Genomic DNA, 20,387 nt, shown 5'->3' on the forward strand with positions numbered 1-20,387 from the left:
GATCTCATTTCAATCCTAACAAGTATCCTCAGTCAATTTAAACCACAGTTTAGCAAGCTGCCTCTCTCAAGCCTTTCCAAAACTCGCTTAAAACTGGAAAATTTACTGCCAGGCCAGGCATTTGTTAACCACCGTCCCTTCTTACAGAGCATTTCATTGGTTGGCAGCCAGGAAAACACTCAATGAAGTTTTCATTCTGTCAGTCTTTCTATAGTACCGAGCATATACATAATATAATTAAATGTCAAAGAAGTTTATGTGATGTTTAAGTGACTAGAATGGAGCCTAGATCTGAAAATTGGATTATATGTACGAGATGGGAGGAAACATACCTTGTTTCATTCCTCTTTCCAGAATCCCAAGACTTCCACTAGCTGTTTATTATTCAGTTACACTATAAACTTTTTTCTTAGTGCTTTATGAAGTTCAAATAACTCCATTTATCAAACAGGGTATAAGTTATTTAAATGTTTTATTGCTATAGGATAAAACTCGGTGTTTGAAGTATAAATCTTATGAAACATATTTAGTACAATGGGAGTAAGGAAAACAGGAGATTAACATAAGAAAAGTAAAGGAGTAAACATTATATAATAACAATTAATAGGAGCAAGAAAGAAAAACATGAAAAACATACAGTTGTGTGTGTGTGTGATTTTTTCCATTCTGTATTCTTACAAATTCCTACATTCTAAATCAAATGAGGCTTGCTTTTAATGATTGAGAATTTGGATTCTAATTCTCTGCCTCCTTGGTGTGTAGGACCAGTAAAATGAAACTGGGACGTCTTCGTTCAACGATTAATTAAATGAGCAAGCATGAGACCTTTTTAATGGTGAGGGGCACAGGTGAGCACACATCAGTGCTTTTGGTGTTCAGTTTTCTTATGCTGACTCTTGCGTAAATATATTTATCTACTAGATATAGACACTGAAGAAACAAAGGCAGACAACCCTAGATAAAATGAGAGCCAAAAAGGGAGTTCCCATTGTGGTGCAGCAGAAACAAATCTGACTTGTATCCATGGGGATGCAGGTTTGATCCCTGGCTTTGCTCAGTGGGTAGGGGATCCAACATTGCTGTGAGCTGTGGTGTAGGTCACAGACACCGCTGGGATCCTGTGTTTCTCTGGCTGTGGCGTAGACTGGCAGTTGTAGTTCTGATTTGATCCCTTGCCTGGGAACTTCCTTATACTTTGGGTGCTGCCCTAAAAAGATAAAAAATACAGCCAAAAAGGAATAGTTTTCCCCTCAGGTGGAAGACTCATGTAAACTCACAATGCAGGAGAGGTGATGGCAGCTGCTCCCTTGGGCTCTCAGGTGGGCTGCTGCCCTCTTTTCAAGTAGTCAGTGTCCATCTGCTGCCTTCTAGATTCCCCAAGAACCTTCACCTTGTTGTTTTGTCCTCATTTAACTTTCATTCTTCAAAGTGTCTGTTCATCTGTCTTTAGGGCTTCAAGCTTCTGCAAGATGCTTTGTAATAACTACGAAATTAGAAAATATGCATAGGCTAGGGGGTTATGAAGTACTAATGCGTATTTTTCTTTAATAACAAAGATTTGTTAATATCAAAAAATTGGGGGTGTCTACAAGGTGTCAGGAACTCTGTATTTTAGCATGTTGACAATAGCATTTTGGATCATAACCATAACAGAAAAGAAAAATCTCAAACTGCGGAATGTTCAGGGTCTGAGGCTGGCACATTAAGGAAAGAAGGGGGCTGAGGTGGGGATGGGGCAACGGAGAACTCTGTCCAAATAAGAAGGGGTTTTCATTTCCATATCTCTCTAAAATGAGTCACCTTCAAATATCTCCTCATTTTTTTCAGTGGCTCTGGTTACTAATATTCTAACCAATGATTATAATATTACCACACTATTTCAATTTCTCAAAATAACCCAAAGAATTCATAAACGCTAAGAGAGAGTGTAGAATATTGAATAACAACTAGAACTAAACTTCCCAGATTTTAGTTTCTTGAGGAAACACATTCATGTGTAATCAGCATGATTTTGTAACATGGTTTATCGATTGATCTCAAGGCACAGTTTTCACTAAGAGGCTAATAATCCTACTGACTTTAATATTTTAGTGAAAATAATGAGAAACCTAGTAAAGAAGTTGTTGCAACAGGCTGAAAACCAGTCTTTTATATTTTGAATATAATTTCTTTAGATTTTAAGACTTTTAGAAAATCAACACTTTTAGAATTAAAAATCACTAACCTACACTTATAGCTCACTATGTAGCAGGCTGTATATATAAATGTTCTCAAAGTAGTTTCATTAGTATACCTTAAATGTGAAAACAACACCTACCTCACAAGTAAATGGAAAATATGAGAGAAAAAAAATGATAAAACTCAGTGTTCATAGCTTACAGTAAAATAGTTTTTCTCATACCTTATGGAAGCATAAACTAGGAAAACTTATTATTAAAAATTGTTCTGCCAAAAGTTAGAAGAGTCTTTTAAATGATGGGATTTACTTCTTAGAGTTTATTCTTAAGTTATAATTGATGATTATCCTTATTTATATGAGAAAAAATGTGCAGTGAGTGGAAAATGGTTTAATCAATTTATGAGTGACTATTGTGTGTCATTCAATTCGAAGGTGGTGAGTATACAGTGATGAATATAAACAGATAGTGTCCCTATCTTCATTCAGCTTACACTCTCATAAATGATCTAGAAAATAAGTAAAACAAGTACATGCATATATAACATTTCCGCTTGTGATAGAACAAGTTATAGGTAATGATATTTTTCAACCGTTGATATCTGAGGTGTTAACATCTGAAGAGGGACTGTATGAGGTGAGAAGAGGAGCCATGAAGGTCTGAGAAAAGGTCTCAAAGCTTGAACCAACCAAAAGTACAAAGACTGTCAGAAGCAAGGATAGCATATTCAAGGATCATTAAGAGAACAACAGTGCCTGGAACCAAGTGAGAGGGGAGACGTATAAAGATTAATGAAAGAGGTGACCACAGTCCAGGCATACAGGTTCTTGTAGGCCAAGACATGTATTTTGGTTTTTACTGTCACTGTGACAAAGAACATTGGTAGGTTCTGAGCAATAGGGTCTGATATATTTATTTAACCAGTGGTAGGAATGGCTAAGCCAAAGAAGGGAGCCCTCTGTTGTTGACCAGAAAAGAAAAAAAAAAAAAAAATGATTGCCTGGCTAAGGAGTTAGCAGTGGAGAGAGGGAAGTCTGTAGAATATGGATTTTTTCATTTGTTCATTTGTTCGAGGTAAATTTACTAGTATTTTGCAGATGCTTTTGGATGTGTGTTATGAAAGAGAAGAGTCAAGCCTGAGCAACTGAGTTATGAAGTTGGCATAACTGACAGGGGAGAGGCAGGAAAGGAAGACGGTAGGAAGATAGCAGAAATGAATTTCATATATTAAAATTCATGCTTTAGAAGAATATGTAACAAAATTGGAAACTCTTAAAGCTATAGTATGTGATATAAATGGTACAAAGATGTATGTACAATGGGACTCTACTTGTGTGTATAGGAAATTACTAATGATAGAATGATGTTACTCCCAGAAAGGAAGAGGTAGGCTTTTCCAACCCCCACTCCTCTTGGACGATAAAAACTGTAGCCCACCAGATCCTCGGTGCAGAGCTTCCTTGCCTGCCTGCTTGCATCTCTCACAAGCGTCCTATCCTAATAAATCTATTTCTTGCCTATCAAAAAAAAAAAGTTAACGTTATTTATCACTGGTTAGTGCAATTATAGCTGAAGCTGATTCTCTTCATCACTTTATTCTCCATTTTCCAATTTTTTTTACTATAAACATGTGTATTGAATTGGGGGAAAAATCATTTCAAACAGCTTTGAGATCATGGAGAAATATAATTGGGGTAAAATATGGTTGAGAAAGCCCAGCTGTTTGAAAATCACTTGAAACATTTAGCAAACACAAAACACAGCTGGCCTGGAGAACAGAGATATGTAATTTGAATTCTTTACTGTCTCTGCTAAAATGGGAAAGAAATGGAAGAAAACATTCTTTAAAATAAGAAGATTACCATTTATTTTCTGAGTTGAACTTAAAAAAGTATCTCAGCAGAAAATTCTTAGCAATCCATAGCGTCTTTGAATTTCCTGATTAAATGTGTTGCAGGAAAATTCACTGGCCATGCAACATTCTACATCACTGATGCACATAATGGTAGATTCCAAAATCATTCTGCACTGATTCTAGAAATTTGGCAGTGGCCTTGAAAATACTAGCTTTTATTTTTCGGGAAATGTAAAAGTGTGCCAAAATACGGTCAACTGTAATTTTGTACATTTTAAAACAGCATAAAGGATATGTATGCATCAGGAGATAAAAGGAAGGACAACTCCCAAATGGTGAGGGTGTCTGTTTCAGGATGATTGGATCTTAGATGATTCTTTTCTGCATGAGTTTATGTATTTTTTTCCAAAAGCAATGTACATATATGAATTATGTAGATAGAAATATTGTAAAAAGTCAACGAATGTACATGATAGGTAAATTAGAAAAATAAAGATAGAAGAAAAAGCAGGCATAAGTAAGAAACTATAAAAAATAGAAAATCACATTATGACATACAGAAAAATATCACCAAGATCAAGATTTTAGGCTCCCAGAAAGAAAGCAGGCTTTCAGGGTAAAACATGTTATTTGTATCAAAGTACTCTGATAATGAGAATGGTCAAGGAAAGATAAACAAATATGAAGCATAACAAGGGGAGAGCGATTTCCCTGAAACCTAGAATAAATACCATAAGTCATTCATCTCATTACGGGGGAACCTGCCCCCTACTTTCTTAACAACTTGGTGTGAATACTAACTCTTATTTCCATGATATGTTGTGAAACTCAGGAAGTTATTGAACATTGCTAAAGTTTCAGTTTCTTCACTGGCAAATGAGTAGTTTCTTCTGAGTAGTAAAAAAAATCAATAAAGACTTCCACTTTCCATCAAGATGGAGTGACAGAGATAGGTTTCACTTTCCCATTTGGAACAAATAAAAACCCAGACAAAATACATAAAACAATGGTTTTTGAGACACTAGACATCAAGCAAGGCAGGACAGCGATCTCTGAGATAAGGAAACAAAGAAGGTAAACTCTGTAATTGCTCTGGCTCACTGCCTTAAATGAGTTTCCAGGCCACAGTGCAGAGAGGCAGGGGTACCCAGGCTGAACCCTGCTGACTCCCTGAGTTGAGAAGCAGAGCTTAGCTTAGCTAGTGGCACTTAACAGAAAAAAAAATACTAGAAAGGTAGGTTGCATAAAAGACAGAATTCCAGTGATCTGTAGAAGGTCCCTATCAAGATTTAAGCAGAGGGGTGACCATTCAAAGCAGCAACATTGCTACTCACAAGGCAGTTTTTTCTTGCCTGGAAAACTGTGTTCTCTGATAGGTACCAGAAGACAGCATAGCTTACCTTGTGCCATAGCTATATGACTGAACATCACACACATCTTTCTTAGTATACTATAAGTGCTTAAAAAATAGATGTACATCTTTCTACTTTGGGATCATCCATGATTCCTTCCACAGTGTTTTTTGCAGAGTATATGGCAAATAAATGTTTTCTTGAGTTAAACGCTAGCATTCTATAACCATTTGGCCCAGTTTCTATATATTTCTGATCTCTGGGGGGCTAGTATTTAATTTAATGTGTAAAGTGACTACCTTCTTGTACAGAAGGTGGGTATGTTATTATGGATATTTGTTTCTAAGATGACTTAATATACATTTTTAAAATGCTGGGACAAACTAATATTACATACGGGTATTGTACCAAAAACCACATATCTGATTTTCTTTTATTACTCTGCATGTTCTTTGTTTTATGACTAGAAAAACCCCATTTTATTAAATATGGACATTTGTATTTTCAGTATTCTGCCTGCCTCCAGGTTTGTGAACTTAGAGAAACAAGAGCTAACTTTCTTTCTGAAATAGAACACTACAGTAGAGAAAACTAGAATGTAATAAAATTTATGACCCAGATCTGATATAGAAACATGAGCGGCTGATAAGCTAAACTAGTTAAGAATTTTTTGTTTGGTTTTTATTTTTATATATTTTTTGCTTTTCCCCAAGAATTCTCTGGGGTTTGAAAGTCTATTTCATATTGGAAGCTAGTTTATTACAATACTTGACTTGATTTCCTATGACAAATATTGTTGGCAAAATAAATAAACCTCTGAAAGCCAAAAGTGCCTTTCTGTAGTGTATCCGTAGAATATGTAGCTCAACATAGCTGATTCTGTCACCAATTTGCATTAATAAATTTCTCTATATGAGAACATAATAGGCACAGAAATTGTGTCTTTAACTGATCCTCACAGCTTAAGAAAGCTTTGCATTCAATTCAAGCATCCATTGTGTCCTATTTTGTTTTCTTATATGTCTGATAGGATAGGATTTATTGCTCTGTGAATATTTATACTCAAGTAGAGGCCCTAAGTTCCTGAGCCTTTTGTCTTCTTTATGGTATTTTGGCGTCTGTATGATAGTCTCATATACTTCCTTCCTAAATGCATTGATAAATTATATAATAATCAGCTATTCATCTTACATTCCAATTTTGTAATCAATAGGCCTCCTACTGATTTTTAAACCTACAAAAGAGTATGGATAGACTTGGGCAAGGAATGCAATTTTTTCAAATAGATAATGTCTCCTAACATGGATTTCTAGAATTGTTGAAATTATCACCACAGAGATTTTGAAGGTGCTCTGTGAAGCCTTTTCCACATATCTTAGTTGTGACAGGGTTTTAGTAAGATCCTTCCCTTGATCACTTGCAGCTCTTTGGGACTCTGGATCTATTACCCTCTGACTCCAGTTTTGACTTGAGAAGAGGTAGCCCTGCATCGCAACAGGGAATTTAGGGATCCAAGGGGACACTGATTCTGGGTCCTCTGGGGTCATCAGGGTTACAGCCGACAAACTATATCCTGGTAAATTATGTCTTTGTCATTGTAACCTCAAACTGGCTTACCACTTAGTTGAGAAAAGAATTACACAGTGTGAGGTTTTTTTTTGTTTTGTTTTGTTTTGTTTTTTCTTTTTTTTCCCATATGTAAAGTGAAAGACAGAAACATGCCCTGCCATTGTATCAGTGCAAGTATTTATTGACTAGCATGATCCTCTCTGGGATCTGATCACAAAGTACTATTGCTCAAATGAGGTTTCCAAATAGAGAAGCACATTGTCTAACATCAGCACTGTACTAATGTACTGTTTCTATGGCAGAAAAAGTGGAATTATATCAAATTATTTCAGAGTAAATTTATAGCAACAAGAAGATATTGATGTCTTGTCTATTAGATTTCCCTGGGGAATTATTGAATTAACCAATAATTCAATATATTTTTCCCAAATTCAAAAGGTCAGATTATGTTCATGAGAAGAGGTAGTGGGAATTATTTTACTAATGCTTATTGGGTGCTACTTTTTATCAGGCTTTACATGTGTTTTCTTACTTAAACTCCATAGCTTCCATTTTCCTCATTTTAGAGAGGAAGGAATGGATATCAGCTGAAGATCATACATTTAGCAACATATGAAGGTGAGATTTCAACCCAGACAATAGGAGGCCAGACAATTAGCTCCTCATCAGGATCTAATCCACTGGAAGGATGATATCTCCAAATATGTTTGTTCAGAGCCAAAGAATATGCCTCAAAATTTGAGGTAATCCAGGAAGGTCTTACATCGTTCTATCCTTGTAGAGTAAACACCATGAAATGACTGCCAAAGCAGGGCCAACCACTGCTTTTATTTTAGTTTGGACTTTGTTGCTTTTTTCCCCCAGGTTTATGAGATATAATAGACAAACAACATTGTATATAAAGTATACAACCTAATTTGATATACGAATATATTTTTAAATAATTACCACAATAAGTTTAGTTAACATTTATCTCACACATAATTACAATTTTTTCCTGTGGTAACATTAAAGCTCTAGTCTCTTAGCAACTTTCAAATATATAATACAGTATTATTAACTATAGGCATCATACTGTACATTATACCCCCAAGAAATACTTAAACAGGAAGTTTGCATTTTTTTTTTTTTTTTTTTTTTTTTTTTTGCTTTTTATGGCTACACCATGGCATAAGGAATTTCCCAGGGTAGGGGTCAAATCAGAGCTACAGCTGCTGGCCTATGCCACAGCCACAGCAATGCAAGATCCCAGCCGTGTCTGCAGCTGGATCTGCAACATCAGATCCTTAATCCAATGATTGGGGCCAGGGATCAAACCCATGTCCTCATGGATACTAGTCAGGTTCATTACCACTGACCACAATGGGAACTCCATGAAGTATGTACCTTTAGACCTTCTTCAACCAATTCCCCCACCCTTTACCCCTTGCCTCTGACAACAAATCTGGTTTCTTTTTTTTTTTTTCAAAATTTTTATTCGACATATACATGAGATCATGCAATATTTTCCTTCTCTTTGACTTCTTTCACTTAGTAAAATGCTCTCAACATCCATTCATCTTGTTGCAACTGGCAGGATTTCTTTCTTCTTCTTGCTGAACAGTATTCCATTGTGTACATGTGTGGATCATATTTTCTTTATTCATCCATCGATAGACTCTTTACATGTTAATAATCTGCAATGAACATAAGGGTAAGATATCTATTTGGCATGGTGATAATTTTTTGAATATCATAGCTAAAGCACAAACAACAAAATAAAAAGTTAACAAGTGGTACTACATAAAATTAAACCTTCTGTAAAACAAAGTAAATGATCAACAAAATTAAAAAAACAACTATATAATGGGAGAAATTATTTGCAAGCCATACATTTGATAATATCCAAAATATTTAAGGAACTCATACAACTCAACAGCAAAAAAAAAAAAAAAAAAGAAACCCACACACTAATAATTCAGTTTACAAATGGGCAAAGGACATTAATAAACATTTTTCCATAGAAGATATTCAGGTTACCAACAGGTACATGAAAAGGTGCTCAGCATCGCTAGGAATTAAGAAAATACCAATCAAAACCAAAATGAAATAACACTTCATACATGTCAGAATAGCTATCATCAAAAACACGCGATAAACAAGTGCCGTTGAGAACATGGAGAAAAAGGAACCATGTGCACTCTTGGCGAGAATTTAAATGGGTACAAATGCTATGGAAGACAGTATGGAGGTTCCTCAAAAATTAAAAATAGAACTACCATGTGATTCAACAGTCCCACTTCTGAGGACACATCTGAAGGAAATGGAATCACTGCTATTTTGACTTTAACTCCTAGCCATGGAGCAGAAACTATTCTCAGCTTTGTGGTGTTCCCTCCTCTAAGTCTGAAATAACTTCATTGGTACTTCTAAAAGTAAGTCAGAGTTTGATGCAAGGTAGATTTCTTGAAAAGATGAAGGAAGTCTAGAAGAATGAACAAGCAAGAGCAAGCATAGACCCAGCTCTCCCCAGCAAAGCTGTCCTCAGTCACTTATCTCAAAGTATCCATCCAAGGAAGTTGCCCTTGTCCTGCTGGCTTCAAGAAAGAATCAAACCATCTGTAAGTGAAATCGTTGAAAAGCTAGAGATAAAAAGAAGACAGTTTGGGATTACTCTAAAGCCAATGAGTCAGAGTTATCTCCTAAGCAGGACACATGGAAAAAAAGAATGAGTGGAAAGCCAATGAGTCAGAGTTATCTCCTAAGGAGGAAACATGGAATAAAAAGAGAAAGAATGGAAAGAGATCACGACCTTGTCCCCCATGATTTTAATCCCATCGTAATGTTTATTCCTAGGCTTGAGAACTTAGAATCTGGCTATTCTAGATCAATGCTCCTTCCTCATGTCTGACTCATATTCAAGTATGAATGGGTAACAGATGCCATAAAGGAGGTTTCAGAAATTCCTCCTAAAATTTAAATACTCACTAAACTGAAAAATAAACATTGTATACAGTTCGAATGTCACTGAAACTTAAAAAATAAATCTCATTAATTTTTGGAGTTTCCCTCTTTAGGGATTTATTTAGCAATGTAGAAGCCATTCCAAAGAAGAATTATTATATTGCTCATGATGCTTGAGTTACCCTTTGAAGACACATGTTCATGGAAGAGAGAGAAGGCACTAGAATGGAGGTAAGTGAGGAGGACAAGAGGCTGCTGAGCTACAGAAGGAGGTTTGGGAGACAGAAGCAATTTTTTCCAAAGGCAAAACTCACCTCCTTGACCCCTGTCTCTCCTGTTCTTTGTATTCCCTTTCATCTCTACCTCTGATTGCACATACAGTGCCTTAGTGTGAATAAAATAAGAAAGAACACTCCCTCCAAATCATTGCAGCCCAACTCCAGGCAGGTGCTCCCCTTGGGGAAGAAAGTGTGGGTGGAGTGTGGGCTGGAATTCAGCTCCATCATTCATTTCCCTGGGCAATTGCTGAAGGGCGCAGCATGACAAATCCTATGTGGTGGTTCTGCAAGTTGATAAATTAGTCAATACCCCAGGCAGACAGCATCTAACAATGACCCAAACTGAATTTGAGAACAAATTGGCATTCCTATGCAAGGAAGATAAACAAGAAAGCTCTAGGCTTATACCATGCAGTTCTTTTTATTAAATCTCATTGAACTAATAAGGTTATGTAGGGATTGTTAGGACTTGCCATGATCTTTACATGTTTTCTATAAGCAAAACAAAATCCTGTGCCACTTTTAAAAAATGAAAATGTATTTCTCTTAGACGGCAAAATGTAAACTAGTAATGACAGTGCTGGGATAAACTACTGCAACATGAAATTCTTTTTTATTGCCTCCAGGTATCATGGTTTGAGGGGGACAAGCCAGAAAGGATAGCCTAATTGGCTCCTCTGCCATCTCTTTCCAAGCCATTCTTTTGGTGTTCAAAGAAATTAGGAATTAGTGACAACATTCCAGCACCTGATTCTAATCTCAAACTTTATCTTTAGTCCTAGTGGATCCTCATCCCTGAACTTTATAACCTTAAGGCATCTCCAAAGTATAAGTTTCCATGTTTACTGAGAAGTAACTTGTAGTAGAAAAAGAACAGAAGGCAGAACAAGAAAATCAGGATATGTGTATTTGCTGTTTAACTTGGTATAAGAAAATTTATTTCTCTAAGACTCAGCTTTCTCATCTTTAAGATGTGAAAAATAAAACTCCCTTTTCAATAGTGCTTAGGGAATTAAAGAAACTACTGCTGAGAAAAAAATATTTGTAGACTACAAACTTTGTATACATACAAGCTTTTATCATTATTTTCACAGATCTTAACATAAAAATCTCTCTGTGGTTGAGTCCTCAACTATAAGATAGTGTTAGTATTCCTTTCCTCAAATGAATTCATAGGATCTTATTTCTAAGTTAACAATAATAAAATAGGTACAGGAGGAAATTACTTAGAGACATAGTACTTCAAATTTGTATTATTACTTTTTTTCTTATATGATTTCCTTCTTTTGTGATTAAAAAAATCAGCCTTAAATATTTATCTAAATTTAACCTTGCTTTATAAACTTCCTCAAACTTATTTTTAAATTATCTCTTTTATTTTTCCTTGTTATGATTAATCTCAACCTCTGCTAAATCTACACAGGTTAAATAGAAAACACTTGCTGTCTTTGCTGACTTCCTAGTACTAGTAAATGTGAGTTGGTATTCAAGCTCATTTTTGTTCTGATTCGGTAAAAGCAAGCTAATTCACTCATTGCTTTTGTGCTAAGTCTGTGTTTAACATTACAATTAATATTATACACCATTTCTAATCTAACACCCAAATGTTGCTCCAACCCAAACCAGTTTTTTCTCTTAAGATAGTCAATTGCTGTTCTATCCACATTTCTATAGGACCTTGTATTTAACTCAATTACATTTCTTAACGCATTGTACTGGAACTGTTTATTTAATTGATTCTCTCACTATGCTCTTACCTTCTTCAGTTTTAACCATGACTATGGCCAGCACTTAGAATCAAGAATGGTGGCTCATAAAAATATTAGCAACAACTGCAACATTTATTCATCTCTCCTTATACCGGACAAGGTTCTAATCGTTTTTACACATATGAACTCTGTTAAAGAATAATTTTTTAATGTAAAATCATGAACTTCCTTCAGGTGTAAATGAAATGTGTTAAAAATTTTACTTAAATCATAATGAAGATTCCAGACAGATGTTACAACTTCTTCAAAGAAGTTAAACAAGCGTACATGTATATAAAGGATCCGTGGAATGAGTTTACAAAGAGAAACTGGCTTTTTCCATGGAGAGGAAGAAAAGTCAACTGAATCTCCATCTGAAAGAATATCTTTGTTGTTGATGGATAAGAATTATTTTACATAATTGTAAAATAACACCAATGGGATCAAGATCACATAACTTGGAAAAGCTTACTCTGGAAAATGCATAATTTTCCACTGAAGCACAGATTTTTCCCTGTAACCCTTTTAATCTTCATAGAATAAGCAATATTTGCTAAACTTAACCAAGGCACTAAATTTTCCTATTAAATCCATAAAATATTTCTTTTTTTTTCCTTTTCCATGTTTTTAGCCCTACTCTTTATTTTCAACTCAATGCGTAATCATTAAATATTTTCTTTTGAACTTAATAGACAATGGGCTTCCTACCTGTTAATCTTGAACTCTGGAAATGTAATATTGGTGGAACATAATACATGAAATTATGTAGAGCAGGCTGCATATATCAATTCAGGAGAGAACCTAAAGTGACAAGAACTAGCAGGGGCTGAAAATGGCCAATAATGGCAAGCTATATATTTTTAGTGCAAATAAAATATCCTTATGCCAGTTGTATACTCTTTATCTTTGAAACAATCTTTCTCCATTCAGAAATCATGTTTCTCAAGTCATTTTTAGTATCTCCATTCCTTCTCTGTTTTCTATGAGAGATGTAATTGACTGTCTGACAGATCACTCCTTCATTTATAACATGGGTACCGCTCTTCCATTTTCCTTTGCTATAGGTTGTCTTTCTCCAGCTGTAGACAACAAGGTGGGAATTTTCCCCAGAGTACTCCCATGTAATTTTGGGGGTCCTCAAGCCACCTAGCCATGGAAGGAAACAGAAAAGAAGTGACAGTCAAATATGCTCCCCACCAAGTTATCATTGTATTCAGCCAATCAGGATGTCAGGAACTTGCTGACTAGAATGGTTTCACTCTGATGCTATTGGCATGAAGAAGAGAAATAGCAAGGGAAGCAATACAAAAAATCCTATTCCCTCTGCATTCTCTAAGCAAGATATTTTTAGTGTGTCCACCAAGAAAATGATGTATTCCCCTGCAGAAACATTATAGGCTGTTGACACAAGATAAAGAAATTGAAAGGTGGCCACTTAGAGAGCAGGAATCAAAGTAAGAGAAACTGAATTCATCTGCACTTCCCCTAGATATTTTTAAAACTAAATTACCTTTCTGATCTAAGGTATCTTATTATTTTGATCCTCTGTATGATAAAATGGAGAAAACGTAAAGGAAAATTGAACCAGACAACTCCCTCCAGGATTAAAAAAGCTACATGGCAAATTTACAAATTTTCCTTAAATTTAATTATAACTAATTTTTACTTTTTAGAATGACAATGAACCCTATGATAGAATTGAAAATATTATACAAATGCTACTAAACAAGGGTTAGAAATATTGGGGATCCAGACAGTTGATTTACTCATTTATAATTTCTGTTTATTTAATTTAATTTCCCATGTGTTATAAATATTCTCACTCAATGCAATCTCGGCCATTTTCAAACTTATACTCTAAGGAGAATCAATCAGTTGGAAAAGGTTGTTTTAAACATGACTTATTTTTAATGGTTCATGTAAATTTGGGAAGATAGGCTAGAAACTTTATTGCTCTACGAATAGGACAAAAATTGTACTCCTTTTCCAATCAATTATGGCAGGTTTCCCAGAATTTGAGGTGAGGGCTGAAGATATAGCTTGCCAAGATATTCACATAGCTTGTGTTTTCTGGACTCACAAACTATTAAAAATTAGGAGCAGCTCGGTATCATTCAGTTAAAGTGCATATTACTCAGAAATCAGTCAAGTGTACTGACACTGATTAACTTTTTTGCAGATATTTCTACTTATGGTTCAGTTTGTTTCTGACTGACCAAAAGACAATATTTTTTTTCTACCTCATCCAACTTTGTAGACTCTACCCAAATGTTCTTTGCATGTAATACCCTTCATTACAAACAAATTCAAAAACATATGGATTCAAGTCTTTCTATCAGTTTAAATATAGATTTGTTAAATTTTTCTATATTAAAATCAATTTTTATTTTCCACCAGGTATTTACAACATATCAATTATATAAACATGACAGGGGTAAAAAATATGTTTTCCTTTATTATTTTAAAATATACTATACATTTACTCTATTTTAACTTTTAATGAAGATTATTAATATGTTCAAATTAAATTATTAGTAGAAAATATAAACACTAGAAACACATTCTAAATTAAATGGAGATCCTTCCCAGATTACCACACAAAAGGTGATTAGTGACCATCTGCTTCTAAAATATGGTATGAACTATTTGATTTTCTAACCAAAATTCACTCTCATGTAATATAGTTTTTTATACATAATGATTTTTATTTTTTTCCATTATACCTGGTTTAGAATTCTGTCAATTTTCTGCTGTACAGCATGGTGACCCAGTTACGCATACATGTATACATTCTTTTTTTTTTAGTTTTATTTGAAGTTCTCCCGAGCCACTTAAAAAAATCTATTGATATTATAAAGCACATCATAAATCAATACTCTATTTTTGCTTAATCCTTCTAATTATTAATTTTATCAGACTCTTGTTCCACATGCTTAACTTCAGAAGGAAAATTGTAACCAGACACTTGAGAAAAGATTTCTCTCATTACAAATTCTGCAATTCAGTCATTTAAAAAATTCCCGTTCCCAAGCTTTATGCAGACAATTCAAAATGTAGATGCCAATAGAAACATGAGATGAGAATTTTCAATTGGTTGTTTATACTTTCCCCTTCAAGAATGTTTGTAGCAAGATATCTTTGGAGGACTGACATCTAAACAATTTATTTTCAACTGCAGAATGAATTGAATGTTGACAAACCCATATTGTAAACAACTGGAGAACACTGTCTTTAGGGAATTCGGATAGGACAGAATACAATGACAAGGTCCCAAATTGCTATAGTGCATCCTAGAGTGCAGTCTGCCGCTCGGTTATTATGAACCTCTATTTAAATTGAACTAATTTTGTGCAAAATAATTGCCTTTACATTTAAAGCATTTCGCTACATGTTGGGTTGAGCAAACAGTTTTATGTAAGGCATATTTACTTAACTGTCTTAGTATTTTTGGGAAAAATGAGTAAATTAAAAATCGTATGGAAAGAATTTCAGTCCTGACAAAATTACTGGCCAACACTGTTACTGGTATTTTAAAAAGCTATTCAGATATGGAATTATGATATTAATAGGATTATGGGAAGCTCTTCATGCGTGAACTAAAGAGAACATTATATTTATCATTCAAGAACAGCGGGAGTTTCCATTGTTGCTCAGCAGTAGTAAACCTGACTAGTATCCATGAGGATGTAGATTTGATCCCTGGCCTCATTTAGTGAGTTAAGGATCTGGCATTGCCTTGAGCCATGGTGTAGGTCATTGATATGGCTCAGATCTTGTGTGTTGCATAGGTTGGCAGCTGTAGCTCTGTTTCGACACCTAGCCTGGGAACTTACATATGCTACAGGGGCAGCCCTAAAACAAAAATAAAATAAAATGAAAAAAAATCAGTGGTTCTCAATAATAAATACAGTGTAAATAAATGAAATTACTTATGATATCTAATTTTTAAGATATAGAATATATTCATATCATATAATTATTAAAATAAGAGCTTAAAATCAGCTTAAAGTCATCAGAAATGAAACACATAGCACTCATATATCTATGCATAGTCATGTGTGCTAGATTTATTTTAATGGAAGTATGTTAATTTCTGATCTCCATTTTTCATTTGACTTAGAGAAATTTTTCATGACCTAAAATATAGTTTTCCATCATAATCTTCAAAGTCTGCTTAGGATCAGAATGCATAAATTACATAGTATAATTTATCTGAATAACATGCTAACTGAAAAGACTGGGATTCTTTTTCAAAAAAAAATCTTGTGGTACCTATGCATCTTTTCTGACATATCTATAGTCAGGACTGAATACTAAATTAGATAAATATGAATATATCATGAACTTGAGGGATATTTTTGTTCAAGATACAAAAGATTATCTTGGAATTAGTCTCCACAAATAATTATTTACATTTCTTCACTTTCACAATAAAATAAAGTGCAAGCAAATTTTTAAATTTTAAAAATTCAAACATTTTGTTGACTCCCACTTCTACATTTTTCCTAGTGAGTAGTCTAGATATTATTGACCACTTTTGCTATGAGTCCTTTTCCTATAAGCTCAGACACATCTTTCCCCCACCTCATTCTGAAACACTAGTTGAATGAACATTGCACTTAAAGTACACTACACACACATACACTCACACACAAACAAGTGCTGTCACTTTGGACTCCTTTCAGAAACACTTTTGTGTCCTTTTGCCTCATGCTTCTGTACCTGTTTTTCCTCTGCCAGAAATGTCATCTTCCCAACCAAACCTTTTTACTTATCGCATCACAGATCTAGATTAAGGAATATTTTTCCTGACTTCTTATTACAACTCTATGACTCCCTAGCATAATTATCATGTTGCATCTATTCTCCAACATACCATGCCCCATATAAGACAAGGACCCTGCCTGTTTCGCCTACCACATTTCCAAAGATGTGATTTAGTGCAAAGTGCAGTTAAGTAATTGTTAAATATTATGTGGTTACTGCAGAAAAAAAGACAACATACAGATTAATAGAAGGAAAATGCTTTTGTCATATTTTATAGCAGTTTTGGAGAAAAATTTAAATGATTAATTTCATAATATATTTTTCCTTTTACGTTATTCAATAATCATTAAATCCCTTCTTGAGACATCTTTTTTTTTCACAGATTTATTTCATTATCTTTTAAAATTTATTTTAGTTTCTTGAAGCAGCTGTTTATTTAGCTTGTTTTCATTCTTTTTAATATGAAAAAATTAATGTTCTACATTTTCCTCCAAAGAAAAATAATGCAGTTTATTTATTCATTCTGTGTTAGTGGCATTTGAATTGTTCCATTGACCATTTTGTAAACAATGCTTCTCTGAGAGTTTTTGTACATGTAATTTCCTGCACCTAAGGATGCACATCTCTATATGTACATTTATTGAATAAAGAAAAGAATAAAGGTTAAAAGGCATTTTTAAGGAAGTTATGAACTTTGAATAAAAACTCAATTGCTATATGTTTGGCATGTCCCCAGTTCTAATATATGCTCCCCTCACAATTTAAATTGCTTCCCCAGCAATAATTTGAAGTTTCAGAAATTAGTAACTAATTAAAATCAATGTTAATATGGTTATATTTATTCTATAGTTTTTTTTATGGATAACTATGATTACCTTAAATTTGAGATACATTTGACAACAAAGAATTCTGAAAATGTATTATGCCTAGTAAATAAAACTTACTGATTCCAAGATTAAACCTTTTTAAAAAAATCCAAATGCTTTTATTTATAAAATACTGCCCTGGTTAATATGGAATATTTAAAGCAAAATAGAATGATCCCTGCCCTCAATGAGTCACTAACATTTTTCTATACATTACTTCTTAGGATGATTATAAATTCACTTTCATAGGTTGAAGAATTCTTACAAATAATTAAATATACTGTGTGTGTTATATCTTAATGTCCTTACACCACCCTTTCCTGATCATTTAATAAATGCATTCATTTAATAAATAGTAATTGCTGAAGACACACAAAACAGTGATATACTGGATGCACAGATGAACCAGAGCAGCACTATTGCTAACCTCATGGAATTTACACACTCATGGTAAGAAACGGAAATTAAACAAACAAAACCCTATATTCCAGAGAGTGATATATTCCATGAGCAAAAACAATCTAGATGATAAAAATTAAAATGACTGAGGGATAAGTGTTCTTTTGGGCAGGACAGTCAAGCTTTACAGGCTGAAGTGAAATTTAAGCAGTGATATAAAAAATAAGAGGAAACCAGCCATGTGTATATCTGGAAGAAAGATGAGCCATGCAGAAGAAATAGCAACTATAAATTATAAAATGAAAACAGGCTAAGTAGAAAAAAAATTTTAAATATATACCCAGCTAAAGTAGTCTCACAGTGAAATATTCTAAGGTATTACTCTTTAAAAGTTATTCACATTTTTCTAAGACTTTAGGTTCTTTTTATTATTCAATGAATTTATTACATTTCTAGTTGTACAATGATCATCACAATCCAGTTTTATATTATTTCCATCCCACACCCCCAGCATATCCCCCCATCCCCCAAACAGCCTCCTTTGGAAACCATAAGTTTTTCAAAAGTCTGTGAGTCAGCATCTGTTCTGCAAAGAAGTTCATTGGGTCCTCTTTTTTTTTTTTTTGGCTTTTTGCTATTTCTTGGGCTGCTCCCATGGCATATGGAGGTTCCCAGGCTAGGGGTCCAATCGGAGCTGTAGCCACCGGCCTACACCAGAGCCACAGCAACGTGAGATCCAAGCCGTGTCTGCAACCTACACCACAGCTCACAGCAACGCCGGATCACTAACCCACTGAGCAAGGGCAGGGACTGAACCCGCAACCTCATGATTCCTAGTCGGATTCGTTAACCACTGCACCACGAGGGGAACTCCTATTGTGTCCTTTTTTCAGATTCCACATGTAAGTGATAGCATTTGATGTTGGTGTCTCATTGACTGACTTCACTTAGCATGATAATTTCTAGGTCCATCCATGTTGTTAAAATGCTGTTATTTCATTCCTTTTAATGACTGAGTAATATTCCATTATATATGTACCACATCTTCTTTATCCACTATTTGCAATAGCTAAGACATGGAAACAACCTAAATGTCCATCAACAGAGGAGTGGATAAACTTTAAGTTTTTGTAAAACTATTTGTGTCATGGAATTCTTAGGCATTTTATCATTAAACCAGATAAATGGAGAACAGAAGATGAAAATTTCTACACATTCTATCACATTTACCTGCCTACTTGAATCTCAAGCTATAAACCCTACTTTCTCTAAGATTAAACATTTTAGGAGTTCTCAGTGTGGTGCAGTGGAAACGAATCTGACTAGCATCCATGAGGATTTGGCCTTGCTCAGTTGGGATCCGGCATTCCACTGCGCTATGGTGTAGGTCGCAAACGCAGCTCAGATCCCATATGGCTGTGGTATAGGCTGGCAGCTACAGCTCTGATTGGACCCCCTAGAATGGGAATTTCCATCATATGCCATGGGTACAGCCTGAAAAAGCAAAAAAAAAAAAAAAACCCAAAGAACATCTTTCATAGCCTTTATTATATTGGCCACATGGTCTATCAAAAACTGATAGGATTTACTCAATTTCTCTTTGGATTTCTAGGGTCTAGGTTTTTTTTTCTCCTAAGGTATTTTGGTTTTATATATTTATTTATTTTTCTGTGTAAATATCACACCTTTGGGATTTTAAAGTTTTATCTTTTTTATTTTTGTGTCTTTACTTTGAATCTACTTGGGAATTAACATTTTTTGTTTAATTCAATTTATAGAATTAAATTACATACATGTATGAAATGGTGATGAAAAATTTATCATTTTACTGGCCCACATATATTGTATGTTGCCCAAACTATATACAGCTTTTAGTAAAACTATACAGATTTTGTCAAAGAAGAAGTAAAGAAGGATTTTCTTTTTTTTTTTTCTCCCTTTTCTATGGCTGCTCCCGCTCCTGAGGCATATGGAGGTTCCCAGGCTAGGTTCCTGCCAACCTACACCAGAGCCACAGCAACGGGGGTTGGGGGGGATCCGAGCCGCGTCTGCAACCTACATCACAGCTCATGGCAATGCCAGATCCTTAACCCACTGAGCAAGGTCAAACCTGCAACTTCATGCTTCCTAGTCAGGTTTGTTAACCACTGAGCCACAACGGGAACTCCAAGAAGGATTTTCTTAGAGACTATTGCAATAAAGAAGAGAGATTGAACTGAATTCTACTGAAATAGAGGCTAGACAGTCTGCAAATCCTCCTCCATGAGTTGGTAAGTCAACTGAGGACAGGACATTCATGGGAATTTGATCAATATCATTAAGCCATTTGTGTTGCTAATTGATGCTTATTGAAGTTAAAGTCATTTCTCAGAGACTGAGCTATTTTTTGATGATTACATTTCAAAGGACTGTCTCTAAGTCCTTGAAAAAGTC

General features: G+C 34.6%; 1 protein-coding gene and 1 long non-coding RNA gene across 5 annotated transcripts in view; one reads left to right on the top strand and one right to left on the bottom strand.

Moving 5' to 3' along the window:
- LRRTM4 (leucine rich repeat transmembrane neuronal 4) overlaps positions 1-20,387 on the top strand; it is a 755,797-nt gene that overhangs the window by 710,712 nt on the left and 24,698 nt on the right. The window lies entirely within an intron of this gene.
- LOC106509776 (uncharacterized) overlaps positions 7,870-20,387 on the bottom strand; it is a 705,874-nt gene continuing 693,356 nt past the window's right edge. Inside the window, exon 5 of one of the 2 annotated variants that reach the window (XR_014841591.1) lies at positions 7,870-9,574. This is a non-coding gene — a long non-coding RNA (uncharacterized LOC106509776). The remainder of the gene's footprint in view (positions 9,575-20,387) is intronic. The other variant, XR_014841586.1, reaches the window with a different exon arrangement.

This window comes from Sus scrofa, chromosome 3 (genome assembly GCF_054392235.1).
Source record: "Sus scrofa isolate SSC_HxYL_T2T_F1_AM1 chromosome 3, Sscrofa_HxYL_maternal_Yorkshire_Landrace_v2.0, whole genome shotgun sequence".
NCBI lineage: Eukaryota > Metazoa > Chordata > Mammalia > Artiodactyla > Suidae > Sus > Sus scrofa.